Source organism: Poeciliopsis prolifica, unplaced genomic scaffold (genome assembly GCF_027474105.1).
Source record: "Poeciliopsis prolifica strain line A6 unplaced genomic scaffold, Auburn_PproV2 SCAFFOLD093, whole genome shotgun sequence".
NCBI lineage: Eukaryota > Metazoa > Chordata > Actinopteri > Cyprinodontiformes > Poeciliidae > Poeciliopsis > Poeciliopsis prolifica.
Window position 1 is genome coordinate 820,553 of NW_026562468.1, and position 13,890 is coordinate 834,442.

General features: G+C 37.1%; 1 protein-coding gene across 9 annotated transcripts in view; it reads left to right on the top strand.

The window, feature by feature from the left end:
• Positions 1-13,890, top strand: part of foxp1b (forkhead box P1b) — a 274,772-nt gene that overhangs the window by 58,539 nt on the left and 202,343 nt on the right. For 7 of the 9 annotated variants that reach the window (XM_055022938.1, XM_055022945.1, XM_055022946.1 and 4 more), the window contains exon 3: positions 1,385-1,428. The exons of the other annotated variants lie outside the window; for them this stretch is intronic. The gene's annotated coding sequence lies outside the window, so the exon portion shown is untranslated. The remainder of the gene's footprint in view (positions 1-1,384; positions 1,429-13,890) is intronic. 9 annotated transcript variants of the gene reach the window in all.

A 13,890-nucleotide genomic window follows, 5' to 3' on the forward strand; every position in this document is an offset into this window, starting at 1 on the left:
CTTTACGGATTATTTGAACATTTCTGTCACTCATCATTGGTTTTTGAAATTATGACCCGGTCTCATAATGCGTGATTATTCCCTTCAAAGTTAAGGGAATAATCCCTAACCAGCTGATTTCTACTACCTGCTGATTTTTATTATTATTATTATTATTATTATTATTATTATTATTATTATTATTATTATTATTATTATTATTATTATTATCATTATTATTATTATTATTATTATTATATTTTGGGTGGGCGTTAGTAGTGTTGAATCTGAGGCATTTCTTGCAATATTCTAAGTAGTTTTCAAGGTTGAACTCTAAATTACCTATTTTCCACTGTTTATAATGTAAAAGTGGGATGAAGGGGAAAGGATGGCTACAGAGCTCTGCAGACCACACACAACCTGGACACAAACCATTTAAGCACACAGTATGATGCCATAAATATTTTAATTAATTCAGCCTCATCTTCCGCTTTTGCAAAAACACCAGATATATAAACATTTACAAGAAATACTTTCCATTTTTAATATATTTATATCATAAAAATTTTTAATATATTTATATCATAAAAATGGAAGCCTGTGCTTTTAAATATCTGTAAAAGCAAAGCCCAGTTCCTTGTTACTTTGCACACACTTGGTGAATAAAGCAGATCCTGATCCTAACAGGCTTACATTAATAACATTGTCTATGCTCTTTTAAAGAAAAACAGTTCTTGTTTTTTGCATTATTTTTTTATTTATTTATTTTTGCTTTGTATTTTTTAAGCCAGCTGACCTGTAGTTTATAACAACAGGTGAGGAGGATGCTTCCTTTCTACCCATCTTCTTTCATTTAAAATGTCTTTAAACCAGAGAAACACTTTGATTCTAATATAGATGTAATCTGTTTTTTATTTCCCTCAACAACTTTAGAAGCCAGTGATTCAGAAAAACTTGATCTAAGGTTAAGGAGGAGCTGGAGTTTGAATCAGTTACAGCAGTAATCAATTTCAAGGGGGCTCGGTTACAGTCATTGGAGTGCGTTATTTTTTCAATAGTCTTGTTATGTATATATTTTTTCATTATGAGAGCGTCTCCAAATATTTAAAAGGCAGCTAGGGAGTGAATGTTACTTTCAGAGTGACCTGTTCAGTTTTCCTCCACTGCTTTAACTTAACTCAAGCATGGTGTAGGAAAAAAACAAACACTGGAGGTGACATGGTAGGCATTTCTGATTGTGGAAAAATTAATGTGCTTTTTTTTTCTTTTTAACACTTTTGTGAAACTAATTTCCACCGTGATTCTCTTTTTCTACACTCCCTCCCCCACGCCTTCCATCCCTGCCCCATATCCTGCCCTTTGCTCACTTTTGATCGCCTCTCCACTTCTCCACTTGCTCGACCAGCGAGGAAACTCTGGCAGTGACATTCTGTGGAGCCTGACATCGAAGTAAGTACCCAAAGTGGAAATGCTGCTCACGTTTTTTGAAATAAAAGTCTATTTTATATTGAAAACCATTGTGGTTTCTAATCACCACAAGACTATGTGAAAAGGGGTTTTGTGTAGTAATAGACAGCAGCTGTTTGCTGACATCAGCTGTGACTACTGGAGTCCTACATACAGTGACACAGGCCGATCAGCGGGGAGTTAAAGGTTAACCATGAACCTGACAGGCGCAAAAAATTGCAGTGTTGCTTGCTTATGTCTGCATCGCTTGTCTCCCTCCTCCCCCTCTTCCCTGGACTACCCTAGAAGTCATTACTCCTTGTGTGGTGTATAAACACGTCAAAAACAAACCATGACCCCAAGGCAGAGCCTCCACAAAGCAAAACAATTTCAAAGCCTGGGATGTAGTGTAAACACAGAACATGGCTAACCTTCACACAGGGAAGACTTCCTTAAACCTGCTGTTTGTTTTATCGTCCCCTGTTGACCTTGGTCTGGTCGAATTTTCATCTCACTCGTATTTTTATGTCCACATGGTCCTGTGTTGACATTTAGGGTTCCAGGTTGTTGTTTACATGTACAACACCTCACAGTAGTTATATCACTTGAACTTCTTCATATTAAGAGTTCCTGTGCAGAGAAGTTTGCTGAATCAGTTTGCAGGTCTGGTTAAGTGTGAATAAAAGAAAACAAAGAATTGTTTTCAGTTCTTTATTCTATTAGTTAAAAGATGATTATAAAATATGATTTTTGAAAACAGAATGCTTTTTACTTGAATTTATGTAAAAAAAAATTCTGATTTGTTTTATATCAAAACTTAGTTTTGTTAAGCTTTTTTGAGTTACTGAGAGTTCAAAGATCATTGTATTTTTTGGCCACAATAAAAAATGCTCTAATTCATTCTGCTTTGTTCTCTAGCTCACCTTAGATCAGCTTTTTGATTATTTTTGGGATAACAAACACAGATTTCAAACTTATTTTTAGGGCTTATGTTTTTCCAACAAATTATTGAATAGTGTTCTTTGCCTCTTCAGTAAATCTGAAGTGAACCTCATGGTTTGTGAAAAATGTAGCTTATAAAACCCAACAAGTTAGATGTCTTTTAGAGACCCTGATAGATTGTTTACTTAATTTTTTATGGATTTTATTTTGGGTAACAAACAAAAGGATTGAAGACATATGTGTCCCAAATTTCAGATTTTTAAAATTTGTAAACAAAAATGTGGAAGTTATGGTCACTGCTGTAAAATATGGTGGCAGCAGCAGCGTGGGGCAAGGATACTTCTCTTCAATAGAGAACATAAAAAAGCTCTGCTGAAGAAGCTGATGGAAAGATGGAAAATCTTCACTTCACAACTATGCAGCACTTTGTGTTGGTCTGTTATATAAAATCTCAATTAAATATATTTAGATTCAGGATTATAAAATAACCCTGAATCTAAGAGTAGAGCATTTAAAATACTTTTTGCAAGGTTCAGTATGAGAGTTTACAGACAAAAAGCTTTCGATCAGCATACAAATGATCCATTTTCACCCGCATTGTTTACAACGTTATATGTTTGAACGTTGTATGTGATGAATAAAAGTGGAATACTTTCTCACATTCTCCCTTCACATTCAATATAATACTGACTCTTCTTTCATGGAACAGTCTTCATGCTAACTGTTTCGCACAGCACCAACAGTCACCATACACCGACATGAACCTGTATTTTATTAAATAAAGCCCAGCTGCTGAATGATCAAATAGTCTCTAATTAAAGCCCGAATGTACACTCATGTAAAATTCTCTCTGGAATGCTAACAACCTGTGATATTTCCAACGGTCAAATTACTGTTCCCCCTCCTTCCCGAGAAGAGAGGGGGAACAGATACAGAGAAAGAGAGGAAGGAGGGGCAGCGTTCATGTGGCAAGCTTACATGCTGTTCACATCTATGTCAGATTGAGGCTAATGAAGGACAGACTGATCCTTGGATTAGAGCCCTAAGCAAATGATCCCTCTTTGAATAAATTAGAAGCACCGAGCCCTCCCCCCCCCCATGCTGCGCCATAAAAGCGTTGACTCGTGGTTGGATGAGCCCCCAATTGTCACGGTGTTTCATATTATGTTCGAGCCGTTCTTCTTTTCTGTTCTTCTATGTCATGTATGTTTTGAGAAGCTGTGATCATTTCCAGCTCGATACGTCTTCAGGAGCAAAGTTTGACAGCAAGTGGAAAGTATTGAGTGTTGAGTCATTTGACAATGTAAATGAGCCCTCTGAAAAAAGTTTTCCCCCACCCTCTGAAGAGGGATGGCATTTACATATTGCATTTTGTTCTTTTTTGATCAAAACAGTATGGTAATCAAAAATATTTAAATATCATTTGTGAATTCTAGTTAAGAATAAGCAAAACAACAACAACAAAAAACTCCCTCTGAACTTTTTCCAAGTAATTTACAGTTAGAGGAGATCAGCGTATAGATATGAATCCTAAACTCATAATTACATGACACTTTTGAATATTTATTGCCCAGACAAGGACACAGAGATGTAACCTCCTAACTTACCGCTCCATTCCCGCTAATAAATTCCTTTCTGCTTCTTTAGTGCTGGGGCTACTTTCACCAGCTGAAATACTGTAATTTGATTTTTGCTGATGTAGTGTGTGTACTTCATAGGAGGATGGACTGGATGTTTCCAATCAGCCTTGGTCGCTGCTCTTGTTTTTAAATTGATTGAAGAAATCTAGCTTAGACTATAGCCTTAATTTTTGTAGGTTTTTAGAAATGTTTTTTGTATTTTTCATTGTGCTTTAGACATCCATAAAGAGGACACTGTGAAGAATGTTGACACAGATTTGATTCACAGCTGTAGCAAATCAGAGAGAAGTGATTAATATTCTGTAGGTAATGTAAAGGAAAAGAGAAACCTTTTAGTGGAACTTAGATTCATATTTATTTTTATTTTTTTCCACTTTCAGACCTTTATGTGTTTAACACATAAAGTTCCAGTGTGTCTCAGTAGGAGGTGCACTAATCTATCAGCTGGGAAGGGCACTGGCCAATTTTTACCTTGATTGACTCTGATCAGATAGGTCCTTAAAATGTGCTGCGATGTATTAAGGCCTAATTAGTTTCACTTTTTGAAACCTGTGGGATGTAAATGAGGCCATCTTTACCTGCCGAGTAGCGTGCGCTAATTCCAGATTTTTGTGATTGCACTGAAAGGGGCAATAATCGGGCAGAGGGTGGCGCCAAAGACACAGCAGCTAAGACCATAATTGGAAGAAGAAAAACAGAAATTCTTGTTCTTATGAAATGTGAAGAGAGACTTGCTGTTTTCTCCAGTTATGCATTTTATCTCTCTAAGACAACATAGATAAGAAAAGTTATGTTGATACTTTGCGATAATTTTGTAATTCCTTCAATTTTGGTAGAATTATCCAAACACATGGTTATGTCATCTTATAGCATAACCAAGTAGCCATTTGTTGTTTCTGTTGATTTGTCTACTTATTTTGGATCTTTAAAATATTTTCCAATTCCAGAGTTAAATGTTCATTGGAGTTTAAAGTTTATCGATCTTTGAGGATGTGTTATTGCATTATTTTGCTATTATGCTGAGAGCAGAATTTGTTTTTCTGACATGCCTAGTTGCATGCTCTACCCTTTGTGCCCCCGCTGCACCCTGGGCTAGTTTTTTAAAGATCAGTGATGGGCCAGAAAATGGCAACCTCTGCACTCCTACTGTCTTTGTAATAAAAAAAAATCTGAATTAGCATGTCAGGCCTTAAAGAAGAACAGCCAGACAAGGCCTGATCGGTGCATCGCATCATACAGTATTTCAATACAAAGCTTTGGTCAGGAGAAGTGATGGCTTGTGGCATATGGACTACACAGATGTATACTGTATTCGCTCCACACCTCTTGACCTTCTCGCCATGCTGCAGCCGGCACATAATCCTGAGCCCCCTGTTTGTAAACATGAAAGCAGCGATCAGACGCCCGTTCTCCCCAAACGCTCGCCTCACAGACTGGCACAACACAACATGACAAGCAACAGATGTGTCACACTGGCTGAAATCAAATCAGCCGTCCAGCATGGACTCCTGCACACCATCAGACATGTTGAGGCGGAGGGTGGAGTTGCCAGTAGGACTGCTGGCAGATGAGACAAGACAGAGCCTCTGCTGCTCCCAGCTTCCTGTCTGGGGAAAAAAGAGACGTGTCTGTTTGTGGGGCCGCTTTTGACACTCCAGTCACTCTGTCATCTGGGTCGGCTCGCCACAGCTCTGATCATACGTACACATTGCATTCAAAGAGCGTCATATCAGCCGCGTGACAGGTAGGCTCTCAATGAGACAACAGCCAGAGGGGATGTCCTTTTCAATACAAGTGCAAGCTCAAATGCACAGTGCACTGAGACAAAATAACATGATTTGACATCATTCTGAATGCTCTCATGTTGTCTTTTTTAGTCAGTGTGGAAAGAACTGTAATACCAGAAAAGGAAAGTTCGGAAAGCAAGAAAGTAAAAGGGAGCGACCGTTCTCTTTTGATGTCTACTCCCCATAAATCGACCGTACCTTTATGCATTAAAGATATTCTCTAGGGCTCCAACTGACAATCATTTTAGTAATCAATTATTCTGTAGATTATTCTGATGATTAATTTGATTTAAGAACTGGGCATATGCTGCAGATATTTTATTCAACCACTTGGAACTTTTTTATTTGTAATATTAGAAATACTTTGAAAATGGTTTGTAAATAAACCATTTTTTTATCATAGGATAAACTGCCATAACACAGCATTCATTTAGTGAACACTGGATCATTTATAGCAAAGGATGGATCTGCTGCTGAAAATATATTTCTAGCATCTAACGTTTTCAAGGCATTTGAAAAGTTCAACCTTTTTTGCTTGACATTAACATGAACCCAATTGATTATTTTCTGATTGGACAGGAAAAGGTGCTTAATAGATTTATTTATTTTTTACAGAATTTGAACTGGGTGAAGCCAAAACCACCACTGGAGGAACTTTGGGTGGGGCACGTTTACAGATTTATTTATTTTTTTTCCAACATAATTGCTGAAAATTATTCTGCATATTTTCTTTCAGTTTTGTCTTTATTACTTCCCCGAGCGTGTTGGTTTTCTTCAGTAAAAGGCCTTTTTTGAGTCTGAATATCTGTATTGGTCTCGATGTTGATAATGTGCCCGATTGTAAGGGGTGGATCAATTCTGTGCTTTGTGTTCTGAGGACATGGATTATTATTCATTTTGCACAGAGTTTAGAATTTCTAGTTCCACTTTGTGAACCATCTGAAAGTTATGTTGCACCTTTTTTTTTTACATGTTTAACCAAAATAGTCAACCTGTGTTTTTTTTTTGTTGTAAGTTTCTTCATTATTTATTTTACATTGGTTGCTATACTTATAATTGCACTGACTAAGCAAATTAAAATTGCATTGGTTCCACATGTTTGATGAAACTTGTGAAGTTTTTGGTGTATTTGTTGCTGTACCGGTGCAGAGTTTTCAAATACATTTGTAAATCTCTACTTTTACGTCTTTACAACAAAAAAAAGAAGTTTAAATCAATTCAGCTCCTGCATCGGCTGATATTAAATCTGTATCAGCATTGGAAGTAGTACAATAGGGTTCTGTGCATCCCTATGTGTCAGTTCCAAAATTAGTGGACAGTCATTCCAATAATTGATTCATCACAATTAATCCGAATAGTTGTTTCATCCCTCATCTGCTTTTGGTAACCGCCACATTATAAACAAATAGTGTGGCTGCAAGGAGAGAGAAACAGGAATCCACCATCAGGACAACTGAATGAATGAAGGCGGAGCAGCAGCCGCTTGGCTACTGCAGGCCATCACTGCACATCTGTTTATCTCTCTGCCAGCCACACGAGTGTTTATACCCACAGGTATAATTGAGCTATTTTCCTGAGGGCAGCCTCACTAAGTTATGTTCCAACTTTCCATTAAAGCGCGTGGAGGTGGGGAGGGACGTTTGACTGATAGTAATCATGCCCAGCAACACTGCTATGTAAATACAGCTTATCAGCTTTACCAATTTGGTTAAGTGACACCAGCGTGGGTGATTCACACATCCAACTCGGATGGCTGTGACACAAGGCCATACACGCCTTTGTCATTTATTAAACCACCAGCAACTCGTGTTCTTAACAACTAAGCACTCAGGAAGACACATAATTGCGAAAAACACTGTTGAAACAATATCAAGCTGGGAAAATGCAAATAGAAAGTTTTCAACCTGCCGGGTGGGTAAGCTTAACTGTATGCATTCAGCAGCACTGTATGGAAATTGAAATGACAATATCTAGATCTAAAGCGCAGCATTTAAATATTCAAATGTTAACACCAAACAATATAGTGCATTATGGCTTTTAGTATTTGCATACAACTCTGTTTGCTGCTGCTGAGCTGGAAGAAAGAGAGGCTCTGTGGAGGATGTGGAGCACACAAACAAAGCTTTTGTCCTTTGGTTGTAAGGAAATGACATGTGACAACTGTCCTGTTCAGTTTAAACACCTATAGATATTAGAACACCAGAGCAATTAAAGAGGAAAAGCACTTTCTATCACACATCTGTTTGTGGTGTTTCTTTTTTAAAACTAACGGTACAGAAGGGTTTGAGTGTTTTTGTTGTCTTTTCTATTTAAAAATGACTTAAAAACAAGCAACCATTCATTGATAAAAATGTGCTAAGAATTTAGTCATATATTAAGATGGGTTATTGAGTGGGCAAGTTCAGGTTAGCTGGTTAAATGGGCTAAGTGGACCTCAGCCTGAAAAAGTTTGAGATACACTGCTCCAGAGTTATGGAAGATTTAATGTTCATCTGTTCACCTCAATAACACATATGACAGTTATCACAAGATACAATTATTGACAGAAGTTTAAGATGAATCATTTAAATAAGAGGGGGATGGTTTATGGCTTTACAGTTTGAATTCTGCATCTTCCTTAAAATACCTTCTAAATATGTGTCACAGACTGCCTTATCTGTACTGTTTGATGATAAAGAACAGAATAAATTAAAGGACAAAACCATCAAAGTGTCCCTCCGCAGAGGGAGGGCTATTCCCAAATAAAGGACCTCATTAATGCTCTACGTTTTAAAAACAATATTTAAAAGCTTTACACTTTAATTCAATTACACTTTTGCATAATTATTATATCTAGACGTCATATGGATCACAATACACGGCCTGGTTGTAGATTTTAAATAAGCCTGAGATGTGCAGCAGTGAAAGTGGGATGTGAGAGAGTGGAGCCTACTGTCAGGGGTGGATGAGGAAGTCAGACCACCTTCCCTGTCCAGATGAGGGATTTAGTTCAGCATTTAATCCCCACAGATCTCTTGTAGAGGAACTTGGTGTTTACAACATGTTACTTCTTTAGATGCTCATTTTAGCTCTCTTTAGGTGCTCATGTACTGTTTTTTTTTGTCACATTAGGATCTTAATGAGATGCTTCCAATTTTGTTTTCTCTCAAAACAAAATTGTATTACTCAAGTATTACTCAACCTCTAACCCCCTTCAGCTGTGCATAACATTCTTTTTTTATTATTATTAATATGCACATTGAATTATTGAAGGAAGATAATTTTTGATCAGATCAATATTAAATCACTGTGAAATATTCATGGCTAATATTTAAAATGATGATCTTACAGAATCATTAATTTAGTCACAGACACAGCAGCATTGGCGTCCAGTCAAATACAGCAGGGCTGCTGCAGCCTCTTTTAATGGGCCTTCTTTTGAGGTGACTGAATGTGAAATATTGCAGAAGCTTACTTTGTTCTTCTGACATCTACCAGCCAGTCCTGCCTTCAGGCCAAGTACAGAAGTGTCTCAACAGGGAATGAAGGGGAAAAGGGTTTGCCAGCATTTGTTTCCAGGTTCCCTTTGTCACCTTGTCCACAGATGACCTGATCTGTGGTCATGGGGAAAATCTGCAAAAGATGTTTTGTATTAATATTGAGTTGGTCCCTTTATCACCTCTGGTGATTGGCAGCGTTCCACTGGCAGCCACCCCTCCCAAATGTTGCTTTCACTGCTTGCGGCTACTGTCTAAAATAACACTGGCTTCACCTTTGATACTCTTTCTTTTCATTTTTTTAAACTGTAATGAGTTTCATTATGTGAGACAAAGTCAGTACTTTTAACACAACGCCGTTTTGATTAGAAATCTTTAAAATCAAGATGCAGAAATCAGAATTTTCAATTTCCAATCCCTAGTTTTTGTGAAGCTTTGACTTGAAAAAATCAGCAATTATGGGTAATATTTATTTTTCTTTAAGATGCTAAAAGAGGAGTAAAAACAACAAAAAAAAAAACTTGTTCATCAATTATTTATATAGGCAGTAGGAGTAGGGCTAGGCAGTAAATCAGTAACAATATATATTGCAGTAGACACATGATCAATGTTAACCAAAAATATGTTCAATAGAATTTCATTGAACTCCGATCCAGAACTGTACATTCAGGGGGATGTAGGCCAAGAAAAGCCTTTAGCCACTCAACCTCTCACTGCCAGCTAAGCTTGGTTGGTGGCCTCAATTCGTAGACATAATAAAGAGAACCGCTCTCGCCTATTGTTGCTGACGTGAGGTAGGGCCGTCGTCTTGTAGCGGTCAGTCGCTCCCCTCAGCTTTATGTTTGGCAGGCACAATGAAGTGCGTGTGTGTATAAAATGTGGAAATCAAAGTAAAAAAATAAGCCATTATTCCAACATATAACACTTGAGCTCCTTGGAAATTTGAATGCAGGTATAATAATGTTCTCTATGCTAATGTCAGTAAAGAATATATTGACAAAGAGATGACAGAGACCCTATTCAAAATCTGATAGTCAGGGAGAAGCAAATAATTTCAAATATTTGATATTTAAATTATTTTTAAATGAACAGAGACATGAGTGAAGCCATTTCCCCTGGCAATCCTCTGTGCTCCTGTGTTTCCTTCATGTGTCTCCAGCTCATTACTGTTGTAAGCCTGTCTGAGAACCAGACCAATTCTCTGTAACACATGGCTAGATGATACCTCAGGCTCACACATGTACACATACATATACAGTGCACACACACCAAGAAAAAAGTCCAGGAAGTGATGGACGTTGAGCTGTCCTGATTAAAATGACAATAGTCTAATTAACTCAACCTCCGTGTCAGCGCACTAAACGGCTGATGGCTTGCCAGTTTCTGTTTTAAAATTCTTTGTCTCGTCATTGCTAAAAAATGTTTTTTTTTTCTTATTGAAAAATGTCTCAACCCCATTTGACAGGACTTGTTAATGGCAATTATTTCACCTACGCTAATTAAATCTCTGGCAAGAAATAAAAAAAAAAAAAAAGTTGAAATCCTCTTTTGCAGTCCTCCAGGGATTTGTCATTTGGACTATATTATCACAAGCTCCTCCAAGCAATGTTGGAGGATTCAGATTACAGTGGGTGGGGAAAGTATTCAAACACCTTAAAATGTTTCACTCTTTGTTTCATTGCAGCCAATTGCGAAAATAAAAAAAAAAGTTCATGTTATTTCTCATGAATGTACACTCTGCATCCAATCTTTATGGAGCCCTGTAGAGGACATGGGGATTTCTTTGTCTTTTGTGTTCTCTTGCAATATTTTGCGCTACCTCGCAATAGGTTTGTGTTTTCTCAGAATAACATACTGACTGGTTCATGTGGCATAATTGAATACTGTAAGCCTTTCTTACGATGGCCTTCATACTTTCTGCTATTATATAAGGTTTTCATAAGGTTTTTCTATGTATCTTTATATTTCATTATGAAATACCTTAAGTTTTGTATCTTTTACTTTATTGGTAATTGCACCACAAACCTATGATATAAACAGAAACTTTCCATTAGTAGGAAAGAAAGAAAGAAAAAAATACTTCCAAACTATTTGGACTATTTCTGAGTTATCATCGTGTTGTAATAAGTCATATGACAGTTTTGATTGTGTCTCTTTAGTGTTGATAGTCTCAATGGTTTAAAGGGATGTTTTTATGTCTGGTTCCATCTCAACCTTACACAGACATAAACATGCGGTGAATAAATCGATTTTCAATCAGTTTTTTGCACCGAAGAGTAAATAAACACGTTTTCCACCAGGCTGTTTAAATGTGTTCATATTTGAAATTTTAACATGACATTTGTGAGTGTATACCAAGTAGACCAGCAAATATCATAGTAAACACATGTTGAGGTAATGTCAACATTATTGTGAGGGATATTGCTTCACAGAAGTTCCCAAACATTTTGCGAGGGAATGCAAAAGAAATATTTTCCCCATTTCTGTAGAAGGTTGCATAGATCTTGACAGAAATGTAGACAGTTTTGCAAATTTATAATAAAAAGATAAGTATGACCATGTGATATTGCCCAGTATTGACTAGAAGCATCTTTTGAGCTGGTCAATGTTCCCTCCAAGCTGCGCGCCTGTGCAATCGCGCACTGCTCTCATATTCTCAGCGCACAAGAAAATCTATGTAGCGCATAAAATAAAGTCCAACGTAAAGTGGACATTGAGCTCAGACATCAGTTTTGACTATGGACCGATAATTTTTTTTTTCCGTACTATTTTGCCATCGAACTCAGTGAGTGACAGGAATCCAGCCAATGATACGATACGGTTCACTTTCGCTACGCAGCCAATCAGTGCTGATTGGCTGCAGCACTGCAGCCAATCAGTGCCTTGGTCATATGGCCGTGCAGGTGAGAATAGAGCGGTAGAGTTAAGAAACGTGAAAGCCATCACCTTATCATGTCTACGTGGGACATCCACTCACCAAGCCAAAGTAAAAAAAAAAAGAAATGCACTTCTTCTAAGATCAAATGGAATCAAATCAAATGAAAGGAATGGTCTGCATTTGATATTGAAATGTTGAGTTCAGACTTTGACTATGGATAAGCAGACATTTGGTCACAGGCAAAGAAGTATGAGGCCATTCCTCCACCCACAGATTATGGAGGCCATTAACAGTCAATATGCTGAATTCAAGAACATAAAGCAAGAAGCAGACTGACCATCAACCTGGGCTAAGTGAACAACCACTGGAGAAGTGAGAAGGGCAGACGTGAAAAAAACTGTAATTAAATATTTTACAAGAATTTATACTGCATCACAAGCTACAGAAAACATTTCATTGTGCAAAACGTGAATGTTTTAATATGAACAAACATTTATGTCTGAAAGGTGTAATGTCTCATTTCTCACCCTGGCTGAAGCAGGACTCTTACTTATAGCATGCATCTCATGAACAGCAATGTTTTCTTTTCTTTTTTTTTATTTTAATTGAGCAAATCACTGAAATTAAAAGCAAACGAATGAAAATTGCTGATGTAATTTGATTTTTTTTAATAAGCCATGCAACTTTCTATGATCCCAGATTTATGATACTTGTGCGTGGCCACGCCGTGTACACTGATGATGCTCACAGTGGTCCTCAGTGTGCCCAGGAAGCTTGTGTGTACGCCCAGACACATGAAACATTAGAGGGAACATTGGAGCTGGTACAGCCACGAATCTTCTTGGGAATGATGCAACAAGTTTTTCACACCTGGTTTTGGGGATCCTTTCCTAATCAAGTCCAATCAGGTTAATTAACACAGCTGGACTCTAATGAGGCAGTAGAACCATCTCAACAAGGATCAGAAGAAATGGACAGCAAATATTAATATAGAAATGAATGTCACAGCAAAGGGACTGAATATGTATGACTATATGATATTTCCGTTTTTCTTTTTTAATAAATATGTAAACATTTCTACATCTGTGAGTTCCTGGACTTGAAGCAATTTTCTTTTAATTTTTACCTGAGAGTGGATAACTTTATGATATGTTTATCTTGATGGGATACAGTCATGACTAGCTAATGCCAATATGTCACGTGAAGCTTGTTGACAGGTATAGGCCACTACTTTTGTGGCTATCTATGTTTAAAATTAGGTAGTGCTGGTTAGATTTACTTGATTAACTTTTTGGGGAAAAAAGGTATTTATAGGATTAGTTTTACTGCTCTGTACTGTTTTTTACCTGAAGAATATTATTGCCTACTCTTGAGATTAACAGTTTATAAGAAAAGGAATAGACTTCTGAGATTAGAGACATTCAATTCTTGTATTTCTGCAACATATGATGCAATTAATCAAATTTGACCATGAGTACTCAACATTTTATACATGCCACTATTACATCCTTATTGTTAATTTTGCATTAATACATATGGCTATTTTATTTGAAAGGTCACATAATGATTTGTTTTTGTATTTATATCAAAGTAAAAGCTTGTCTACTCTGCTCTAAGCAGCTCTAGAGCTGGGGCTGGTCTGAGTTCTGTATGCACTCTTAAAGGTGGCATCGTAGTCTTCAGCCTTATTTCAAAATGTTTTTAGTGAAAAGCGTTTTTCTTCGCTTGTTGGTCAAGCAGGT